Consider the following 22186-nt stretch of genomic DNA (forward strand, 5'->3'; position numbering starts at 1 on the left):
GTCATAGTTACCTTGTAAATGTCTATTCTATTTCATTCTCTTTCAAATGATGTGGCCTGTGGGTTGATATCAGAAAACCATTGTGATCTCATAAATGTATGGCATCACAATCACTTTGTGTTATCACAGTGCCATGGTGGTATCACTAACACACTGACATCACAAACTTGACCTGTCCTCATAAGTCTTGTGATGTTCTGCAATTGTGATGTCTTAGGCCCTTTATGAGTTCGTAATCTATTTTCAACCTTATAATATTTCAGTTACGATATGTGATATCAGAAATCCACTGTGACATCATGATCATTGTGACAACATACTGACAGATATCATAAATATTGTGTCACACTGTGACATCACAATCCTCCTAGGGCTTCATCACATTTGTGACAACACATGCCTTTGGAGATAGCACAGTCTGTTTTGGAACTCATATTCTCTGTGATTTCATGATAAATGAGATCCTTTATGCCATTTGGATATCACCAACCAACTGTGACATCATAGACCTACTCTGACCCCTTACCTGTAGGTCATCATCAATTAATTGTGACATCAATACCTTTTGTGATGCCACAATATGACACTATGATCATTACATCTGTCAGTGTGATGTCACAATGGTCATGATGTCACAGTGGATTTCTGGTATCTAATGTCATACATGAAATATGAGGTTGAAAACAAATTATGAGGGCAAAAAGTCTGATATCACAATGTCAGCATGTCACAAATGTTAGGAGGAGAGGAGAAGTTTGTGCTGTCACATTGTGCTAGTGACATCACAATGGCACTGTGATGGCACAAAGTGATTATGATGTCAAAATGGTTATTTAGGCACAAAAATGCGTTTCTGATAGCAACTCTCATGCCACATATTAAATACAATGAAATCACAGAATAGGAATTCACAATGTGTCTATGATGTCAAAATGAGAATTGTTGTCATAATATGATTATGTCATTGAGTTTGATTATGTCACAATGAGGTGATGCGCTTATAATGAAAATGTGATGTCATACTGTTGAGAATGTCACAAACACTTTTTGATGTTATAATGGCATGTCTGCTTTCCATTGTCATTAGTTAACAACAAGGATATGGGTACACAAAGGGACTGATGTTGAAAAGGGCATGTGATTTTTCAAAGAAGGTAAGAGATCATAATAGGTTTGAGATGTCACAGGGAATCATGTCACAATGACAATGTTGTCACCATGGGTTTGTGATGTCGTGGTGGTGATGATGTCAACATGTGTTTGTGATGTCACAACGAATTTGTAATATCACAATCAAATTTCCAATTTCAATTGCTACTAGTTCACAAGGAGGATACTGTAATAATCAGCAGGGCCCCGATAATCTACAGGCTTAGATAACCAGTGTGGCCCCATCTCCTGGCCAGCTGGAGAGGATGAAGTATGCCACCAAAGACGGTGGGGCATTCTGTGGGAGGGGCTGGGGCATTAATCATCACGTGCTGAGCTGTGGAGAAGTAATTTGACTGTGGGCAGTTTGGGATTTGACAGTTGAAAACTGTTAGGCAGTTGGAGTGAAGAAGGGGTACAGACGTTATATAGGCTTCTGGTTCAGAGCAATAGAAGGAGAGAGAAAAGGGGAAAAGTCCTGTAAGGAAGGAAGTGGTTTGATAGCAGAAGGAGAAAGACCTGGGAGGAGAAGAAGTTGAGGGAGGGCAGGAGGTAAAGGATGGCAACTGACGACCCATTCAAAGCAGTTCATGCCTGTGGAGAGTGAAGAGGCCTGAAGAGAAGAAGGAACTGGTAGAAGGGAGAAAGGGAAAGACCTCAAAGGAAGTATAGTTCTGTAATGGAAAGACAAAAGAAAGGGTAAAAAAGGCTGGCCCTTTGATGTTTGGAGTTTTGGATTTCATAATTTTGGGGGTTGGTGGTTAGGAGAACATTTATGATATTAAATGTGTCTCTATGGATTCTCTTGAACTATAGAGGTCTTAATTTTTGGAGACCCCCATCGAGATAATCCATTTGGATGGCATAAGGCCTTGGCCTCAGGGAAAAATCCCCATAGGTGAGAGTGTCAGCACTCAGGGTTGAGAGTCTACCTCAAGTGTTTGTCTCCGGAGGAGAATCATGGACAAAAAGTCATTTAAGGTCCTCTAGGGGTGTGTGGGCAAGCTTGCCAGCCTGATTGGGGCTCCCCTCTGGAGGTCATCTGTTGCTTCCTTGGGAAGCCATCTGGGAACTCCTTGAGAGGTCATGCAGGGCTTCTTTGGGAAGCCATCTGGAACCTCCTTGAGAGGTCATGTAGCCCTTCCTTGGGAAGACATCTGGAACCTCATCAAGAGTACATCTGCAACTTCCTTGAGAAGCCATCTGAGACCTACCCTGGAGGTCATCTGGAGCCTTCTCCTGGGGCCATCTTGCACTTTCTCCAGAGGTCATTTGGGGCTTCCTCAGGAGGTCAGCTGTGACCTCTATAAAAGTAGTGATTGGGAAATAAGGGAAACCATGGACCTAAGTTTCTTTGGGCCTGGCTTATTTCACTTAATATAATTTTTTCCAAGTCTTTCCATTTCCTAACAAATGGGGCAAAGTCATTCTTTTTGGTGGAGGCATAGAATTCCATTGTGTATATATACTACATTTTCTTGATCCATTCATCTACTGAGGGGCATCTGGGTTGGGGCATCCTTAAGAGGCAATCTAGGACCACCTCCTGAGGTCATCTGGAGCTTCTTTTGGAGGTCATCTCAGGTTACCTTGATAAGAAATATATGGCTGTCTTCGGACATCATCTGGAACTTCCTTGAGAAGTCATATAGGATGTCATCTGTGGCTTTCTCAAGAGGGTTATCTTGAACCTTCTCTGGAGTTCATATGTGGCCTCCTTGAGTGGCCATCTGGGAGCTACTGGTGAGGTAATCTCAGCCTCACTGAGAGGACATCTGGGACCTCCTTTGGAAGTCATCTGACACTTCCTTGGGAAGCCATTTGGAACATCCATGAGAGGTCATCTAGGGCTTCCTAAGGAGGACATATGTGACATCCTCCAGAGGTCATCCGCGACCTCCTCAAGAGGCAATCTGGAATGTCCTCTCTGTCATCTGGGACATCCTATAGAGGTCAACATTGAGAGGTTTGGGGCATGTGGGTTAAGTGTCTGTGGCTATTGTTCTGTGTGTGCATGCTGATAGTTCTGTGTCCTGTATGACCCTCTGTTTACTCCTTTTCTCAGGATGGGAGAACAAGGCCTAAATTTGTCATATCCAAAAAATATTCTCCCCCAGGGTTACAGAATCCCTCAGAGGAAGATGCACTGATGTACTCTTTCTCCTATTCTTTGCCATCAGCACCTCTAATGTTAAGTCCTCCCATGCGAAAATTGGTTACTTGTACCATCCTGAGGTGGTACAGTATGGTATGTTACCCTTATTACCCTTGAGACGGGAACATGGAGGAGATGGTGGGCAGGTCCCCTTTTTAATATATGGTCCCTTTACAACTAGTGACCTGTATTACTGGAAACAGCAAAATCCATCCTTTTCAGAAAAAAACAACAACCAGGGCTCATTACCTCATTAGAGACAGTAATTTTCACACACACGCACAACTGGGATGAGTGCCAGCAAACTTTACAGATGATTTTCACCTGGTAGAAAAGGGAGTGAATACTGCTCAGTAACTTGAATGTGGTCCCTGGACCGGACAGTAGCTCCACTATTGAACCAGACCATTTGGATCAAGTCTTTCCCCAGATTTATCCAAGCTGAGACTAACAGCAATTGAGGTATGGAGGTGCTTACCAATTATTGCCAGGTTTGGTTAGCAGTGATACCGCAGAGGCTGGAAAGCCAGAAAGGTGAGTGAGATGGGAGAGTTCCCCAGTGAGTACCCTAATGCTTTTCTGAAACTTCTCCCAGAAGCCTATAGGACCTATAGGCCTATAGATCTTGAAGCCTTGGAGAATCAAAGAGCCCTAAATATGGCTTTTGTTAGTCAGCCCCATATCTTAGAAGAAAGCTTCAAAAGTTATAAAGTTTTGAGGGAAAGGTGTATTTTGAGTTGGAAGTGGTTGCCCAGTGGGTGTTTGACAACAGAGGTACCCTGGAAAAAAAAAGAGTAAGAAGGGAGTTTGAGTTTTGGTAGGAGCACCAGAATAGGGATCAAGAAACCCTTGGCAAAGACAGTACAATTCATTTGCAAATGGCAGTAGGGAACCTCTAGGACTAGATCAGAGTGCTTATTGCAAGAAAAATGGACATTGGAAAAAGGAATGTCCAAGGGGGAGAAAGATTGAAAATGACAGGTTATGTAATCCCATTAACACCTGGAAAATGTGATTATATCTCTGGAGAAACATGCAAAGGAGCTTGAGGCTCTGAATTCCAACTGTGTTCAATTTAAAAATAGCCCTATAAAATTAAGAAGAAATGTGGCAAAGAAAAAATTCACACACTTCTATCTCAAAACACAGTTTATAAAATACTGAATCTCCAATATGTGCTAAACAAAACCCACTAAGAGGTTAAAAGCAAATAGAAGAGTACAGTGGAGAAACCAGAGAATTATTGACGTGAAGAAAAGCTTTGAAGATATAAATTACGAACTTGTGAGAGTCAAAAATGAGAAGAAAATCCTCAAAAGGAACCTAGAAAACAGTCAGAATTAAATGAAATTCAAGTACATTAGCCTGGGTGAGCATGAGGCAAGTTAGGGGACCACAGGTCAGAGGCCAACAGAAGCACAAGACAGCAATGCTACCATCCTTGCTAACCACAAGTGAGGCCAAGAAGAGATCCTGATGCTTCATTAAGAAATAGTGGACATGTTCAACCACTTTGGAAAGCAGTATGGAGGTTCCTCAAAAGACTCCACATAGAGCTCCCCAATGACCCAGCAATCCCACTTTTGGGCATTTACCCAAATGATCACAAACAAGGCCACACTAAAGCTACCAGCACAACTATGTTTATTGCAGCATTATTTACCATAGCTAAGACATGGAACCAACCCAGATGCCCCTCAGTAGATGAATGGATCAAGAAGATGTGGTATATATACACAATGGAATTCTATGCCTCCATCAGAAAGAATGACATTGCCCCATTTGTTAGGAAATGGAAAGGCTTGGAAAAAATTATATAAAGTGAAGTAAGCCAGGCCCAAAGAAACATAGGTCCCATGGTTTCCCTTATTTGCAATATCTAGTATAGGTATGAGTCAAGCGGAAAAAGTCAGAGAATGTGATGTTAGGAAAACGAAACCTCAAGTATGTATTTTAATGTTTTTGTTTCTTTCATGCATGTGTTTCTAATGCATTTATAAGATTATTTCATTGTTGCTTTGTATGTCCCTCCCCCACAGTGTAACCCCCGCTTTCACTATATTTGATGTCAGTATAACATGTGGAGGAGATGGGGACAAACAAGTCTTTTAAGGATTCAGGTGGACCTGTTGCAACAATGAGAAGTACAAAATGTCATGTCAAAATCAGCATTACAATGTCGGTGGGGGGGGTATGATTGGGCGGGAGGGAGGGGGGAGGCTGGGAAGGGAGGTGAAGGGTAAACAAAGGAGGAGGCTGCAATGCTTGGTAAGAAATGTATGCATTATCCTGCCCATGTAATTGTAACCCCTCTGTACAGTATGTTCTCAAATAAAATAAAATAAAATTTAAAAAAAAAAAAAAGAAATAGTGGACATAATAAAAGAGCTGGACCTGATATAAGAATGTATTAGGCTGAAGTACATGTTGATTATAAGCTTTGAAGAGTGTCACCAGAGAAAGAAGATAAAAAAAAAGAAGATAAAACAACAGAGAAAGAAGATAAGAATAGATATAGAGAAAGACGAGGAAGTGCTATGTCATAGAAGATGAGGCCAAGAAAAGTGAACAGGAAATATCAGGCTCAAGAAAGAGATTGTTACTCTTCAGTAAGAGTTAAAGGACCACATGGTCTGATAAAGAATGCCGGGGAAAGGAAAAGAGCATTGGGAAGAAAAACAGAAGCGCTAAACAAACAGTTGAAAGATCTGTCACAAAAATACGGTGAAGTGGAAAACTAGAAAGAGAAACTACTAGAGTAAAAAGCCAAAAAGACTGCTGAGATCTTCACCATAAATGTAATGCAGAAATATCATGTCCCAATGGAACAGGTGGAGGTGGGAAAATTTACCTCTCAATAGCACCTTTGTGAACTTAAGGAAGGAGCTGAAGAGCAAGCAAAGGGGTTGTGAGAAGGAACAGCAGTTGGCCAGTCAAAGGAACTCTCATGTGACCCTGCCAAAACATTTGCAGGTTAAGGAGCACATTGAGAAGGAGAGTGGGATCATGAAAGCAAGTTTGAGAGAAAAGGAGGAGAATAAAATGGAAGAAGTATCCAAGGTTCAGAGTACTATACAGGAGTTAAAGAAACTAGAGACCCTAAGATACAGAGAAACATCTGAGCTGGTTAGGTAGCTTGGGAGACCACTCTAAAACCAACGGGGTCTCTAGAGCTACTAGTTGTTAACATTAAAGGAAGAAGCAAAAACAGTGGTAATAAGTGTGCAAATTTTGAAACTAAACTTGGGAAAAATGCATACAGGCTTAAGCTGTCAGTTTATATGTATATATTTGCACCAAGGTAAATTGCCCGAGGCTACTGCCTAAGACTGTTCTGAAAACCAGTAGGGCCTCAGCCTACCAATCCTTTGTAATGTGTGTAGGTAATTTCCAACAGGTAAAAGCTGAAAAGCTGGAACATATGGAAAGAATTCATATGTGAGGAACCTCAGATGGTGAATTGGGCAAGTGGACTTCATAGAGGTAAAGCCTGGAAAGTATGGGTATTGGTATCTACTATAATAGTGGACACTTTTTCAGGCTGAGCTGAGGCATGTAATAATTCCTTGATTTGACTTACCCTTAGGTGTGGGGTCTGAAGTTGGCACTGCATTCATGGCCTAAGTTCTCAATTATTAACTAATGCCCTAGGAATAAATTGGAAGTTACAATCCATATATAGACCTCAGAGTTCAAGGCACTAGAAAGAATGAGTATGACCTTAAAGAAACTTTAACTAAATTAAATACAGAGACTGGCCATGGCTACGTAAGTCTCCTTCACTTTGCTCTTCTTCAAGCAAGATGTAGCCATTATGTTAAAGAATTTAATCCCTTTGAAATACTTTAGGATAGACCACCCACTTTGTTCCCTAATCTTGTGAAGGCTATATTAACAGAAATGTCTAACTACAAATTGCTGGCTTTACAACATATTCTTTTATGTACCTATCCTTTGGTAACCAAGGCCCACTTGCCGCCTAAGAAAAATTCCACCTGACAAGGAGGGGCCAAGATGGCAATGGAACAGCAGGGAAACACCACAGCTCTCTCCAACCAAAAACAGTGTTTGGCTTTCAATGCTCTGTTTCACCAAGTAACACCCTCCCACCCCCCAAAAAAATGCAATTGCTCAGAGAGATATAGGAAGTGATAAAAGAAAAGGGAAAAACCTACACAGACAGTAAAGTGGGAAGACCCTTCCCCCACCCCTTGTTGGTGATGGGGCTCTGTGCTGAGCAGCTTAAGTTGTGGGGATTCGTGCCAGGCTGCTTAAGTATCCTGGCTCTGGACCCTCCAAAGACCACACACAGGCAAGCATCCCAAGGCTCCCAGAAGACTCCCAAGGTACAGTGCCAACCCAGAGAATACAAACAGAAATCTCAAATGCAGAGCCGGCATGAAGACTTCCCTCAGTGGCCCTGGCACGGCGCCTCTGCCTGGTTGGTGCAAGCAGCCCAATCCAGTCTGGAACAGCAGCAGCTTTCAGCAGTGGTGAATGACCCTAGACTCACACTGTGGTACTTCTGTCCTGCTGGTGTAAACAGCCTAGCCTAACCTGGAGCAGCAGCAGCAGCAACTGGCAGTGGCAGCAAACCACCAAGACTCCGGGCACGATGCCTCTTGGCACTAGCCCACAGGAACAGCCCAGACGAGCCCAGGGCGTCAGCGGTGGCTAAGGTGACTACAGCTGCAGTGAACAACTCCAGACCCCTGGTGGTTTGTGCCTCTCCATACTGACCCACATAAGCAGCCCAGCCAAGCCAGAGGCAGAGCAGTGTCTAACACCTGACTCGTGGTGGAGTGTCTGGCTTGCATATGTGGCATAGCTGATCCTGGGGCAGTGGCAGCAGCTCAAGCAGTGCATCAGTTGTGGCAGCAGCAGTGGCATCGACAGCGGCTGTGAACAACTACAGACGTACAGTGGGGTGCAGCATCTCTCCATACTGGCTTGCATAAGCTGCTCAGCCCAGCCCATGCTGGCAAAGGTGGTGAACAGCCACAGAATTGAGGCAGGGTGTGGTGCTGAACTACCCAAGAAAATCCTCATGAACATTCTTGCCTGGGATGGCTTTAAAACTGAATACTCAGATGTGAGCCTCCTGAGCAGCTAGAATTACAGGCATTCCCACCAGCAGGGTCTTATTCTTGCAAACTCCCTAACTTTTTCTCAAATAGATCATTTGTTAGTTCATACAAGGAATTTAAGCAAATACAAGAGGATCGACATAGTACCCTGTATTCTATCTGACCATACTGGAATCAAACTGGTTCTCAATAACAAGGCATAAAGTAGATAAAACTTAAACATATGGAAATTAAACAACGTTCTTGGAACAATACATGGGTTACAGAAGAAATTAAAGAAAAAATTAAAAAGTTCCTACAATTCAATGAAAATGAAAATACATCAGAAAGGGACCCAGTGAAAGGAGTCCTGAGGGGCAAATTTATTGCTCTCAGCATGCATATCAAGATCAATAGAAAGCCTACGGATTGGGAGAAGAACTTCACTAGCCATACAACGGACAAGGGTCTCACATTTAAAATATACTTGGAACTCAGAAAATTAAATCCCCCAATAACAAATCCTCAAAGAAACAACTGCCCAATAAATAAGTGAGCTAAAGACTTAAACAGAAACTTCTCTGAAGAAGAAAGATGGATGGCCAATAGACACATGAAGAAATGCTCAACCTCCCTAGCCATAAAAGAAATGCAAATCAAAACAACATTGAGATACCACCTCACCACAGTTAGAATGGCTAAAATCAAGAACTATAATAATAACAGATGCTGGAGGGGATGTGGACAGAAGGAAACCTTACTTCATTGTTGGTGGGAGTGTAAACTTGTTCAACCAGTTTAGAAGGTAGTATGGAGGTTCCTCAAAAGACTCCACATAGAGCTCCCCTAAGCCCCAGCAATCCCAATTCTGGGTGTTTACCCAAATGATCACAAACAAGACCACACTAAAGCTACCAGCACGAGTATGATTATTGCAGCATTATTTACCATAGCTAAGATATGGAACCAACCCAGATGCCCCTCAGTAGATGAATGGATCAAGAAAATATGGTATATATACACAATGGAAGTCTATGCTCCATCAGAAAGAATGACATTGCTCCATTTGTTAGGAAATGGAAACACTTGGAAAAAATTATGTTACGTGAATTAAGCCAGGACCAAAGAAACATAGGTCCCATGGTTTCCCTTATTTGCAATATCTAGTATATGTCTGAGTCAAGCAGAAAAGGTCAGATAAGGTGATGTTAGGGAAATGAACCCTAAGATATGTATTCAAATGTTTTTTTTTCTTTCATGCGATTGTTTCTTACACATTTATAAGAATATTTCTTTGTTGCTTTGTATGTCCCTTTCCCACAGTATAACCCCTGCTTTTACTGTATTTGATGTCGGTATAATTTGTGGAGGGGAAGGGGAAAAACAAATTATTTAAGTAAGGATACAGGTGGACCCATTGCAACAATGAGATATACAAGTTGTTATGTCGAAAACTAACTTTACAACTTTGGTGGGGGAAGAGGGGGAGCAGGGGGGATTGGGTGGGGGTTCAGGGGGAGGATGGTAAGGGATGTGAAGGGGAAACAAAGGAGGAGGCTACAATGCTTGATAAGAAATGTACTCATCATCTTGCCCATGTAATTGTAACCCCTCAGTACAGTATTTTCACAATAAAAATAAATTAAAAAATTAAAAAAAAGAAAACATAGACCAAGTAAACAATGTTATTATGATGCAACTAAAACTGCTAGAGGAGCAAGAAAAATTGAACCTAAAGTTGCTAGACAGAAAAAGATAACTGAAATAAGAGCTGAAATTAATGAGATACAAAGAAAATTATTAATAAAATTAATAAAACAAAAAGCTGTTTAAAAAAATATCAATAAAGCTGACAGACCACTGGCAAGAGTAATGAACAAAAGAGAGGAGACCCAAATCAATAATATCAGAGATAGCACAGGAAAAATTACAACAATCATCCACTCAAAGCACTAGCTTTGAGCATAAAAGCTTAGGGACTGTGTCTAGACTCTTACTCAAGACCCAGGAATGGCACCAAATAAAGATAGAATATTTTTACTGCAACTATATAATGATAGCACTGCAAATACCTCATCATAGAGCAAGCCAGGAGTCTGTTGCTGACAGCTGCCATCTAACCTGACTTAGCCAGAGGTAAATGGCTCCACAGAACCAGATGCCACTGGCTCATTAACCCCTGTCATCCAAGGTACGTGGGGACTGAGATCTGACCCTGATGGGTTTAAAATCCAGCCCTGGCAGGAAGTCAGCAAAACTCTGAGCTGTGGCTCAAAGTGGTAGAGCTCTAGCCTTGAGCAAAAGATCGTAGGACAGTACCCCCAAACTTTCAATACAATCCCTGTGGCTGACTCCACCTCCTCCAAAAAAACCCCACCCCTCAAAATCATTAGATGTGAACTTCGTATGGTTTGTGATGTGATTCTGAAAGAATGGTGATACTGATGAAAGCACTCTAATTCTAATGACAGTGTGTGGGATACAGCTATTTGATGAGTCCTTTATGATGTGTTGTGTGCTGAGTCCTTTACACTGTGCATTTTTTTCATCTGGTTCTTATAAGAGTTCCACAAGTAAGATGATTGTGCAGATGAGAAATTTGAGGCTCAGATATATCCCCATATCAAGGCCAAAATTATGTATTTCCTAACTCTAGTGAGTTGTCTCCTACAGACAATTGTTTGGGTTTATTTTTCTCAGTCATGAACTTTGAACTCAGGGCCTAGCCACTGACCCTTCCCTGTTGGGCTCATCGCTAGCTCCCTATCATGTGGAGCCAAGAACCCCCTTGCAACAGAGTGTTACAGTCTAGGATCTGCAGCTTAGGTCTGTCATCCTGCCTACTGAGGAAGCTGAGACCTGACGATCTGGGTTCCAAACTATCCCAGACACAAAAGGTCCTAAGAGACTACTATCTCCTATTCACCACTTAGAAACACGAAATGGAAGCTGGGCGCCAGTGATTTGCACCTGTCATCCTAGCTACTCAGGAGCCTGAGAGCTGATGATCACAGCCCAAAACCAGGCTGGGCAGGAAATTCCTTGAAAGGTTTCTCTCCACTGAACTACCAAAAACCTGCAGGGGTGCTGTAGCTCAAGTGATAGATCACTTGGCTTTAGCTGAAGAGCTCAAGGACAGCACCCAGGCCTAGACATCAATTCCTCCAACTTCCAAGAGAAGAAAGAAATAAACCTGAATTTGAGGGCTGGGAATGTGTCTTAGGGGTAGAGTGCTTTGCATGTATGAATCCCTGGGTTTGATTCCTTAGTTCCACATCACTAGAAAAAAGTCTGAAGTGCCTGTGTGGTTTAAGTGGTAGAGTGCTATCCTTGTACTGGAGAAACTCAGGTACAGTGTTCAGGTCTTGATTTCAAGCTCCAGGACAAGTGTATGCACACACACACACACACACACACACACACACACACACACACACACACACACACAGATACCAGAAGTGAAGCTCTGAAACCAACTGTTAAAGCACTGAGCTCCAGTTCTGAGGTCATGCTCAGCACCCAGGCCCTGTGTTCAACCCTGAAACCTAGCCATCCAGAGCCTAACTAGGAGAGGTCAAAGGTTTCAAAACCTGATGAGCTTCACCAGCCCTAAATGACAGGAAGCATTGTGATATTAAACATGTGCTTAGATTTAGCAAGCTTCCAGAAACCTAGGAATACACCATTGCAAATAATGAAGCATTTTATTAGGTTAAGCTCCCTTGTTGTCTACCAGAAGGACGCTTGAATTAATTGTAGCAGGTTATTTCAGCACTGGAATATAGTCTAACAAAAAGACAGGATGAGTGCAGGGAACTTGGCCTGCCATGGGAGGTGGCACAAATGAAGGCTTCCTGTGAAAACAGCACTGGGGAGAAGAGATGGCTTGGGGTACAAAGAGGCCTTTTTCTCCTGGCCTTCAGAGCCCAACCACACTCCTCCTCACTAATCGGCCTTGATGGAGTTGCTTGTTACACAACTGTACAAGAGTGAGGCCTTTTGTCTGCCTGTTCCAACAATGAGGCAGAGTTCCTTCAGCAGTCCCTGGTGCCGAGAAAACCTCAGGATACAATGGGAACAGTGAGGGGAGCCCCGGAACATGCACTGTCTTGAAAGCACTGTCTCTGCTATGAAATCATTCTATTCAAAGCAAATTTCCTAGCTGGGTGCCTTTCATCTTAGGGACTCTGGACCTTCACCGATAAAAATACATCCATACATATATGGGGAGACATGGAGTCACTTGATTTTTTTGTTTGTTTCTTTTTAGGCAGGTCCGGGGGTTGTATTAGGAGCCTAGCCACTGTGCCTGAGCTCCTTTTGCTCAAGGGTAGAGCTCTGCCCTTGAGCCACAGCTCCATTCATGGAGATTTTTTATTCCTTTGATAACTTCGAATAAGAGTGCTGTGGACTTCCTGTCCAGGCTGAATTCAAACTGGCATTCTCTACCTCACAGATTCCTGAAGAGCTAGGATTAAAGGCAGGAGTAAATAACACCTGGCTTTCGTTTATTCTTGTTCTTTTTTTCATTGTGACAAACTGAAATCTTCACAGTGTCATGCTAATGGTTTGCATTTCGAAGTAAACTACCCAGGCCTGGAATTTGATTGCCAGGACTGCCACCTACAAATGGAGGGAGATCTTGAGAAAATCATTCCTATTCATGTGAATGCTTAATGGATTGTTATAAAAGTAACAAATAAATTTGCAATTAGTTCATGATTCTCTTATAGAATGCCACATGAAAAATATTTTATTATGTCTTCCATTCTAGCTACTTTGTATGATTCTCCCAATTAAAAAATACTGACTACTTTTACATTAATGCTACTTCATTAAATGGAGGCATAATTTGATAATAATTCATAAAATGTATAATTTCATATCCTCACATTTTCTCTCTCATATATATTGCAAACTACACATCTATCTATCTATCTATCTATCTATCTATCTATCTATCTATCTATCTATTATCTATCTATCTATCTCTCACTCTCTCTCTCTGTCTGTCTATATATCTATATCCACATCTTTATCTATATCTATCAGCCATTACTATGGCTTGTTCCACAGAACTGGCTGGCAGCTCAGTTTGCCAAAGGCTTTTGTAGTACAACTGACCCTTTCATGAATTGGGCATCGTGAACTGTGAATTAAAATCTCAGCATTGCCAGAAGTTTATATGTGGAGTCAGAAGACAATTTTGACACATGTTTTTCCTTCTCTGTGAAAGTCCTGGGTCTCAGTATGATCTATAATCCTTATGCAAATACATCCATGTGATAAAATGTAATAAATGAAATAAATATTATATATGTAATAATACTAAATAAAATAAAAAACAAGGGTAATAAATATCATATGGAATAAACCCATGTACGTAAATAGATCTCATATACGAATATTTTTTTTTCAGTGCTGGGGCTTGAATTCGGGCCCTGGAAACTGGGCTGAAATTCTTGTCTTCAACGACGGTAAGCTTACTCTCCCCAACAGTGACACAGAGTTACCCAGACCTTGAGTTCAAATCCCAGGCCTGCAAGAAAAATGGTGCAAATTCCAAGCCAGAGCCTTGATTTTTTTGGCCAGGACTGGGGCTTGAACTCAGCTTGTGACAACTCTGCGTCAGCTTCGATCATCCTAGGCTGGGGTGCAGCCTCTGGACACACAGCCCATCCTGAGATCCTACGACCAGAGTTCAAATCTTTGGACTGGCAAAAAAGGAGAAGTGCTGGGAAAGAAACTCAGTAATAGAGTGATTGCCTTGCATGCATAAAGCCCAGGGTTCGATTCCTCAACACCACATAAGCAGAAAAAAGCCAGAAGTAGCGCTATGGCTTAAGTGGTAGAGTGATAGCCTTGAGCTGAAGAGTTGAGGTACAACACCAGAGCCAGAGTTCTGGCCCCTAAACCGAAAAAAAAGAAAAAAAATGCAGAGGGGGAAAAAAAGAAGTACAAAACTGGGAAGTTCCAGAAGGTGGTATTACATTGTTTTATCCTTTGCATTGCAACCATCCTGGGTCTAAATGACACGGCCCAGATAGTGTACATGACCTTGCACTGCTGAAGTTTGGTGGGCTATCAGGGAAGCCATAGCCCAAACCAACAACCTAGGCCTGGGGTGCGAATCCCAGGACTGCCACCTATGAATGGAAGGAGATCCTAAGAAACACATTCTGATATACATCCATACGAATGGAATGTTGTAAAGTAATAATTACATTAGTAGTTAGTTTATGATTATATTATAAAATTATACACAATAATTATAGTACATTGACTAATTTTCAATTAATACTTTGTTATGTATTTAACCGTAATATTTAAATAAGTGAAGGAATAACTTATCAATAATTGGTAGTAATATAGTATATAAAATTAGATAATATACAGACATCTGTATCTTGTTTTATACATATATATATGTGCTTACATACATATATATATATATATATATATATATATGTAACAATCTACATATGTATTTCTACATTTGTCATTCCTGGGCTCAGTGGTAGAGGGTTTGCCCCATATATATGAAGCCTTGGGTTCAATTCTACACTATCACATGCACAGAAAAATCTGGAAGTCTCATGGCTGCTTGTTTTAAAACCAATACACATTAAAACTTTTAAAATCATATGGAATTTATTCTTAATGCAAGAATTACAATCACAATTCACCACACAACAGAGCACCCAAAATTATGCAAAAAACACTATTTTCCCCCAAATCCCAATATCTCCAAAGACTTGAATTGTTGGGGACGTTAACACACCACTTTCCCCACTAGATAGATAAACTCAGAAAAACTCAACAGAGAAAATGGAGATCTAAAAAACTGCATAGATGAACTAGATTTAACAGACATCTATGGAATATTCCACCCAGCAGCATCAGAATATACGTTTTTCTCAGCAGCACAAGGAATATTTTCCAAAATAAACCACACTTTAGGCCACAAAGCAAACTTGTCCAAATTCAGAAACATTGAAGTTATACCTTGCATTCTCTCACACCACAAGGGAATAAAATTAGAACTCAACACCAAAAGCCACCAAAGAAAATCCTGTAACACATGGAGGCTGAACAACACACTGCTGATTCACGAGTGGGTCATGGAAGAGATGAGAAAGGAAATTCAAATGTTCATGATATTCAACAACAATGAACATGCAAATTACCAGCTTCTCTGGGTCACAGCAAAGGCAATACTCAGGGGCAAGTTTATAGCTCTGAGTTCCTACATCAACAAATTGGAGAGATCTGAAACCAACAATTTAATGAGACATCTGAGCTTTCAGGAAAAAGAGGAGCAAGATAAACCCCAATCCAGTAGATGGAAAGAAATAATTAAAATTAAATCAGAATTAAATGAATTAGAATCCAAAAAATATAGAAAGAATCAACAAACCAAAGAGTTGATTCTTCAAAAAAAATTAATAAAATTGACAGACCCTTAGCAAACCTTATCAGAAAAAGAAGAGAACGCACCCAAATAAATAAATGCAGTGATAAGAATGGAAACATCACCACAGAAACAACCAAGATACAGAACATTATAAGGGAATACTTCTCAAAATTTTATGCTAATAAGTTTGAAAACTTGGCAGAAATGGGACTTTTCCTAGCAAATACTGACATGCCAAAAATGAACCAAGATAAGTTAAACCATTTTAACAGGCCCATATCAAGGATTGACATAGAAACAGCAATAAGAGACTTCCCATCTAAGAAAAGCCCAGGACCAGATGGTTTTTTAGTGGAATTCTACAAGGCCCTCAAAACAGAGCCGACACCAATATTTCTCCAACTCTTAAATAAAATTAAAAGAGAAAGTTCATTACTGAACTCATTCTATGAAGCTATGATAACCCTCATCCAAAAACCAGGCAGGGATTCATTAAAGAGAGAGGACTGTAGACCCATTACTTTGATGAACATTGATGCAAAACTTCTCAACAAAATTTTGGCCAGTCGTCTTAAACAATGCATCCAGAAAATCATACACCACGATCAAACAGGATTCATTTCAGGGATGCAAAGCTGGGTCAATATTCGCAAATCAATTAATATAATTCATCACATAAGCAAGAGCAAGGATAAGAACCACATGATTATCTAAATATATGCAAAAAAAAGCATTTGACAAGATCCAGCACCCCTTTATGATGAAGGTTCTGGAAAAATTAGGAATCCATGGAACATTCCTCAATACAATAATGGCTATATATGACAAACCTACAGCCAGCATTATACTTAATGGTGAAAAACTAAAGTCATTTCCTCTTAACTCAGGAACAAGACAAGGATGTCCACTATCACCACTTCTCTTCAATCTAGTATTAGAATTCTTATCTACAGCAATAAGACAAGATGCAAACATAAAGGTGATCCAAATAGGGAAAAAAGAAATAAAACTCTTCCTCTTTGCAGATGACATGATCTTGTATTTAACGAATCCCATAGACTCCACTCCCAATTTACTCAAGTTGATTTAAAACTTTGGCAAAGTAGCAGGGTATAAAATTAACCCCCCAAAATCAATGGTTTTTCTGTATGCCAACAATGAGTAAAGTGTTGCTGAAATTAGGAAAGCAACTCCATTTGTAATAGCCCCACAAAAAAATAAAATACCTAGGAATTAACTTAACCAAAGAAGTGAAGGACCTCAATGATGAAAACTTTAAAAACGAAAAAGGAAATCAAAACAGAACTTAGAAGTGGCAAAAACTCCCATGCTCCTGGATTGGAAAGATCAACATCGTGAAAATGGCAATACTTCCCAAGGCTATCTACAAATTCAATGCAACACCTATCGAAATTCCCATCTCATTCTTCAAAGAAATAGAAGAGGCAATCCAAAAAGTCATATGGAACAATAAAAGAACCCGAATAGCTAAAACTATCCTCAACAGAAAGAACAGTGCTGGAGGAATATCAATACCAAATTTCAAACTAGACTATAAAGCCATAGTAATCAAAACAGCTTGCTACTGGCACAAGAACAGACCTCAGAAGCAATGAAATAGAATTGAAAACCCAGAAATGAACCTACAGACCTATAGCCATTTAATCTTCAATAAAGGGGCTAAAAAAATAGAATGGAAGAAAGACAGCCTCTTCAGTAAATGGTGCTGGCTTGGTTAACTACTTGTAGAAAACTAAAGCTAGATGCTTATATATCACGCTGCATGAGAATCAAGTCCAAATGGATCAAAGACATCAGAGTCAAAGCAGACACTGAAAACATTACAGGATGGAATAGGAGAAACCCTTTGTCTCCTTGGCACAGGCTGAAATTTTCTTAATAGAGACCCAGAAAGACAACAAATTAAAGAAAGGTTGGACAAAATGGAATTGCATGAAATTGTAGAGCTTCTGCATGGCAAAGGACATAGCTTGCAAGATCAATAGAAAGCCCACGGATTGGGGAAAGATCTTCACTAGCCATACAACAACGGACAAGGGTCTCATATTTAAAACATACCTGGAACTCAAAAAATTAAATCCCCCAACAACAAATCTTCAAAGAAACAATTGCCCAATAAATAAGTGGGCTAAATACTTAAAGAGAAACTTCTCTGAAGAGGAATGAAAAAGGGCCAATACATACTTTAAGAAATGCTCAACCTCCCTAGCCATAAAAGAAATGCAAATCAAAACAACATTGAGATACCACCTCCTCCCAGGTAGAATGGCTATAATCAAGAACTCTAATAACAACAGATGCTGGAGGAGATGTGGACAGAAGTAAACCCTACTGCACTGTTGGTGGGAGTGTAAACTTGTTCAACCTCTTTGCAAAGGAGTATGGAAGTTCCTCAAAAGACTCCACATAGAGCTCACCTATGACCCAGCAATCCAACTTTTGGGCATTTACACAAATGTTCACAAACAAGACCACACTAAAGGTACCAGCACGATATGTTTATTGCAGCATTATTTACCATAGCTAAGATATGGAATCAACCCTGATGCCCCTCAGTAGATGAATGGATCAAGAAAATGCGACACACACACACACACACACACACACACACACACACACACACACAATGGAATTCTATGCGTCCATCATAAAGAATGACATTGCCCCATTTGTTAGTACATGGAAAGACTTGGAAAAAATTATATTAAGTGAAGTAAGCCAGGCCCAAAGAAATATAGGTCCCATGGTTTTCCTTATTTCCAATAAATAGTATATGCCTGAATCAAGCAGAAAAGCTCAGATAAATTTATGTTAGGGAAATGAACCCTAAATATGTACTCAAATGCTGTTTTCTTTCATGCGATTGTTTCTAACACATTTATAAGATGATATCTTTGTTGCTTTGTATGTCCCTCCCCCATTGTATAACCCCTGCTTTCACTGTATTTGATGTTAGTATAATTTGTGGAGGGTAAGGGAAAAAACGAATCGTTTAAATAGGGATACAGGTGGAAATATTGCAACAATGAGATGTACAAGTCGTTATGTCGAAAACGAACTTTACAACTTTGGTTGTAAAATTTGTGGGGGGTGATTGGAGGCTTGAATGGGGGGATAGGGGAAGGATGGGATGGGAAGGGGAAACAAAGGAGGATGTTACAATGCTTGATAAGAAATGTACTCATTATCTTGCCCATGTAATTGTAACTCCTTTGTACAGTATTTTCACAATAAAAACAAATAATAATCTAGAAAAAAAATAATTACAATCACCATTACTCTGCCAAGAAGCTAGGCTTAACACCTTTATAACTTTTAAAAACATCCTAATTGTAGAACATCATTGAAAGCAAGTTACATTATACAAATAAACTTTTTAACCCTCTTTTGAAGGCCATTTTAATTTTAATTTTAACACATACAAGGGGCAGTTTTAGCAATACTAATCAGATCATCACATCACTCATTTTAACCATGTTTTCAGGGTCTATCTGCAGGGAAAAGGGACAGAACAAAGATGGGCAACTCAGCCCCTCCTATGGAATGTGCCTGCACCCAATCTGACTCTTTAAGGTTAGATGAACTGCGTTTGTGCCAGCTTGCCCTCTTTTACCATGTGTGGACTCCTCCCAGGGCCAGTCCCACCATCTATGAAGCACCCCCCCCCTAGGTCGGTCCCACCACGCATGACCAGCTTAACTACACTTCTGCCTATTCAGCCTCACCCCTAAATATAGATCTTAGGTAGTCTTCTAAATTTTCCCTTTTTTGGGGGGTAGGGAGGTTTGAATAAAATACAGTTTTAGACAGACAGAACATGTCATGTTTTGTAACAGTGCTAAATTGACCTTTCCATTTAAATTTTTAATATTTATCCTGAAATTTTAGCCAAGGGAACTAAATCCCAAACTGCCAAAGCATTTAAAAATATTAAAATTTAAAATAACAGATTTTCTAATTTTTATGTTAAAGAATCCTTAAAAAGCCATTTAAAACAGTGTGAAAGTTTTTTAAATTTTTAGTAATGTCTAAACCTCTTAACCTTTTACATTTTAAACTTAAATTCACCCAATTTTTACAGCATGTTGACAATTTTTATCTTGAACATGTTTACAAACACATAGAAAACACACAGATCTTAAAGCGTGCATAAATCAAAATCAGTTTTACATAGATTTTTTCAAAGTTTTTTTAACAAAAATTTAAGACAGTATTTTTTTAAACTAAGTACCTTTGTTAAGCTTCATTTTCCCAGGGCTCGCTTGTTTAGCAAGGCAATTCATCAACGGATCTTTTGAATCCCACCTGTTGGAGAAGGGCTGGTTGAAGGGGTCACCTAAAACTAAACTGTCCTGAATTTTATCCAATTTTAGACAAGAGCACTTTACAAATTGTTACATTGTCAGGACTCGCTGAAAAATCCAAACCAGGTACATAGCCTTCCACACTCTCTGCTCAGGCAGCCTCCACAAGGAGAAAATTCAGCCCAAGACCTGAAAGGAACCAGACTAGTCCAGCAACCTTACATATCTCACAGTGACGCGAGCCTAGCAGGTCTGTGGCTGAGCCCAGCCAGAGGCTAGAACTTTTATTTCCTCAGAGATGTTCAAATAAATAACAAAAATATAAATAAACACAAAAACCAAGAATCCACACTTAAAACAGGTACCAATTCTAAAACAGAACTAGACAATAGCCAAAAGCTGAGTTGGGGACTAGTGGGCCCTCAGTTCATTCCGACTAGAACTGCGCCATTCTCAATCAGCAAGCTGAATTCAGAATCTGTTGAGTGAGCTGGCCACCCTCACCCAGAATTTCCCCACCTCAAAAATAGAACAGAAACGACACCAAAGTAAACAAGACAGACAAGTGGGGACAAAGACAAAATCAGATCTCCATGAATTGGGCAACATCTTACCACCAGAGGATTTCTTTTTTTCTTTTTTTTTTTTTAGATTCCTGCAAATGTTGATCCAGAGGCCTTCCAAGGTGGAGGAGAATTCTCAGTCATCTTGGGGCAAGGGAAAAAAGACCCTGGAAGCCATCCCCTCAGACTGACAGTCTCCTCCCCATACTCAGACCCTCTGGGCCAAGGCCCGAGGCTAAGATCTTGCTGGTGGCACTTGGTGGTCAGTGGCAGATTCATCTGGCTTAGAGTTTTCCCTGCAGGCCCCTTTCAAAGTTATTGCTAGATCCTGCAGGTTCTCCCTTCCCCCACTGCCTCCTCTTCTAGAGAATAAGTCAACCTTTGATGTCATCCTAAAATTCCAAAAGTATTAAAACGGGAGAGCGGCTGAGGTGAAAGGAGTGTCTGGCCACCCCATTCGGGGGGCTCCAGGATGCCCGCTGATCCGAAAATGAAAGTTAAATGAACAAGGAAAGGAATTAAAATGGCAACTACAAATGAGACAAAGAGAGCATGCATGTTGATCTCGAGCTCGAATCCACCTCTAAGCCACGGTTGTGGAGGCCAGACGAGTTCCTGTCCCATAGGATGGTGGAGGCCAATGAGTCCCTACCCGGGAGGTGGATAATCTACCCTTAACCCAGAGTAGCAGAGGCCGGACAAGTCATGGTCCAAAAGATGACAGAGTGAAGCGAGACTCCACTGGGGAAGGCTTCCCCAAGGGCCCAGGGAATTTCTTCAACTCGCCTGCTGGCTACCTTGTAGCACATCTACCAACGTTTCTTGCCAGCTCTAAAACCCTACTTGCAAATCAAACACATAACACGCAACATAAAGCAGCTGCACCCCCTCTTACCGGCTAGCTGGATGACTCGCTGATCAGGTATCTGTGTGGCTTATGGGGGGGCTATCCCGGACAAGCTCCCACATAAAGTGCTCAGATTTCGGACGCCCCCTCTCAGACCACCAGAGACCATGATCAATGCAAACAGCAAAGAGTCATTTATTGCAAGCTGGAGCTTGGTCCTATGTGTACTTGGTAACTGGTGATGCTAAGAGGCCCCAAGCATAAAATTGACACAGCTTTTATAGTATCAAACAAACAAGTTTAGGGGGTTTCCACACAAGCAAGTTCACAAGTTCAGGGGGTTTATGTCCACCCTGATCACACTTCCTTTTTCAGCTGGAACACCTGGGCAACTGTTCTGTTCTTTAAAGGTGGGCAGGGTTGGTGGCAACCTGCGGTTTTTCTGAGAACTATTTTTCTCTTTGGCAGCACAGCTCTCTTTGGGGGTTACTTTGAGGGCAGCACAGCTCAGGGGGCTTGAACTTAAAATGGAATTACTTTAGCTCTTCAGTTAGGTCCTGAGTTCAAACACCAGGAATGGTGTATGCACACACACACACACACACACACACACACACACACACACACACACACACACACACCCCACATGGAGGCACCTTTGCCAATA

At 40.8% G+C, this 22186-nt stretch overlaps 1 long non-coding RNA gene across 3 annotated transcripts in view; it reads right to left on the reverse strand.

The window, feature by feature from the left end:
- The window catches only part of LOC122127428, a 34104-nt gene extending 12335 nt beyond the window's left edge, over positions 1-21769 (reverse strand). For all 3 annotated transcript variants that reach the window (XR_006151154.1, XR_006151152.1, XR_006151153.1), the window contains exons 1-3: positions 21568-21769; positions 20037-20110; positions 3554-3628 (exon numbers count right to left, since the gene is read on the reverse strand). This is a non-coding gene — a long non-coding RNA (uncharacterized LOC122127428). The remainder of the gene's footprint in view (positions 1-3553; positions 3629-20036; positions 20111-21567) is intronic.
- Positions 21770-22186: the final 417 nt, after the last annotated feature.

This window comes from Dipodomys spectabilis, unplaced genomic scaffold (assembly GCF_019054845.1).
Source record: "Dipodomys spectabilis isolate Male_0828 unplaced genomic scaffold, ASM1905484v1 ptg000301l, whole genome shotgun sequence".
In the NCBI taxonomy this organism is placed as follows: Eukaryota; Metazoa; Chordata; class Mammalia; order Rodentia; family Heteromyidae; genus Dipodomys; species Dipodomys spectabilis.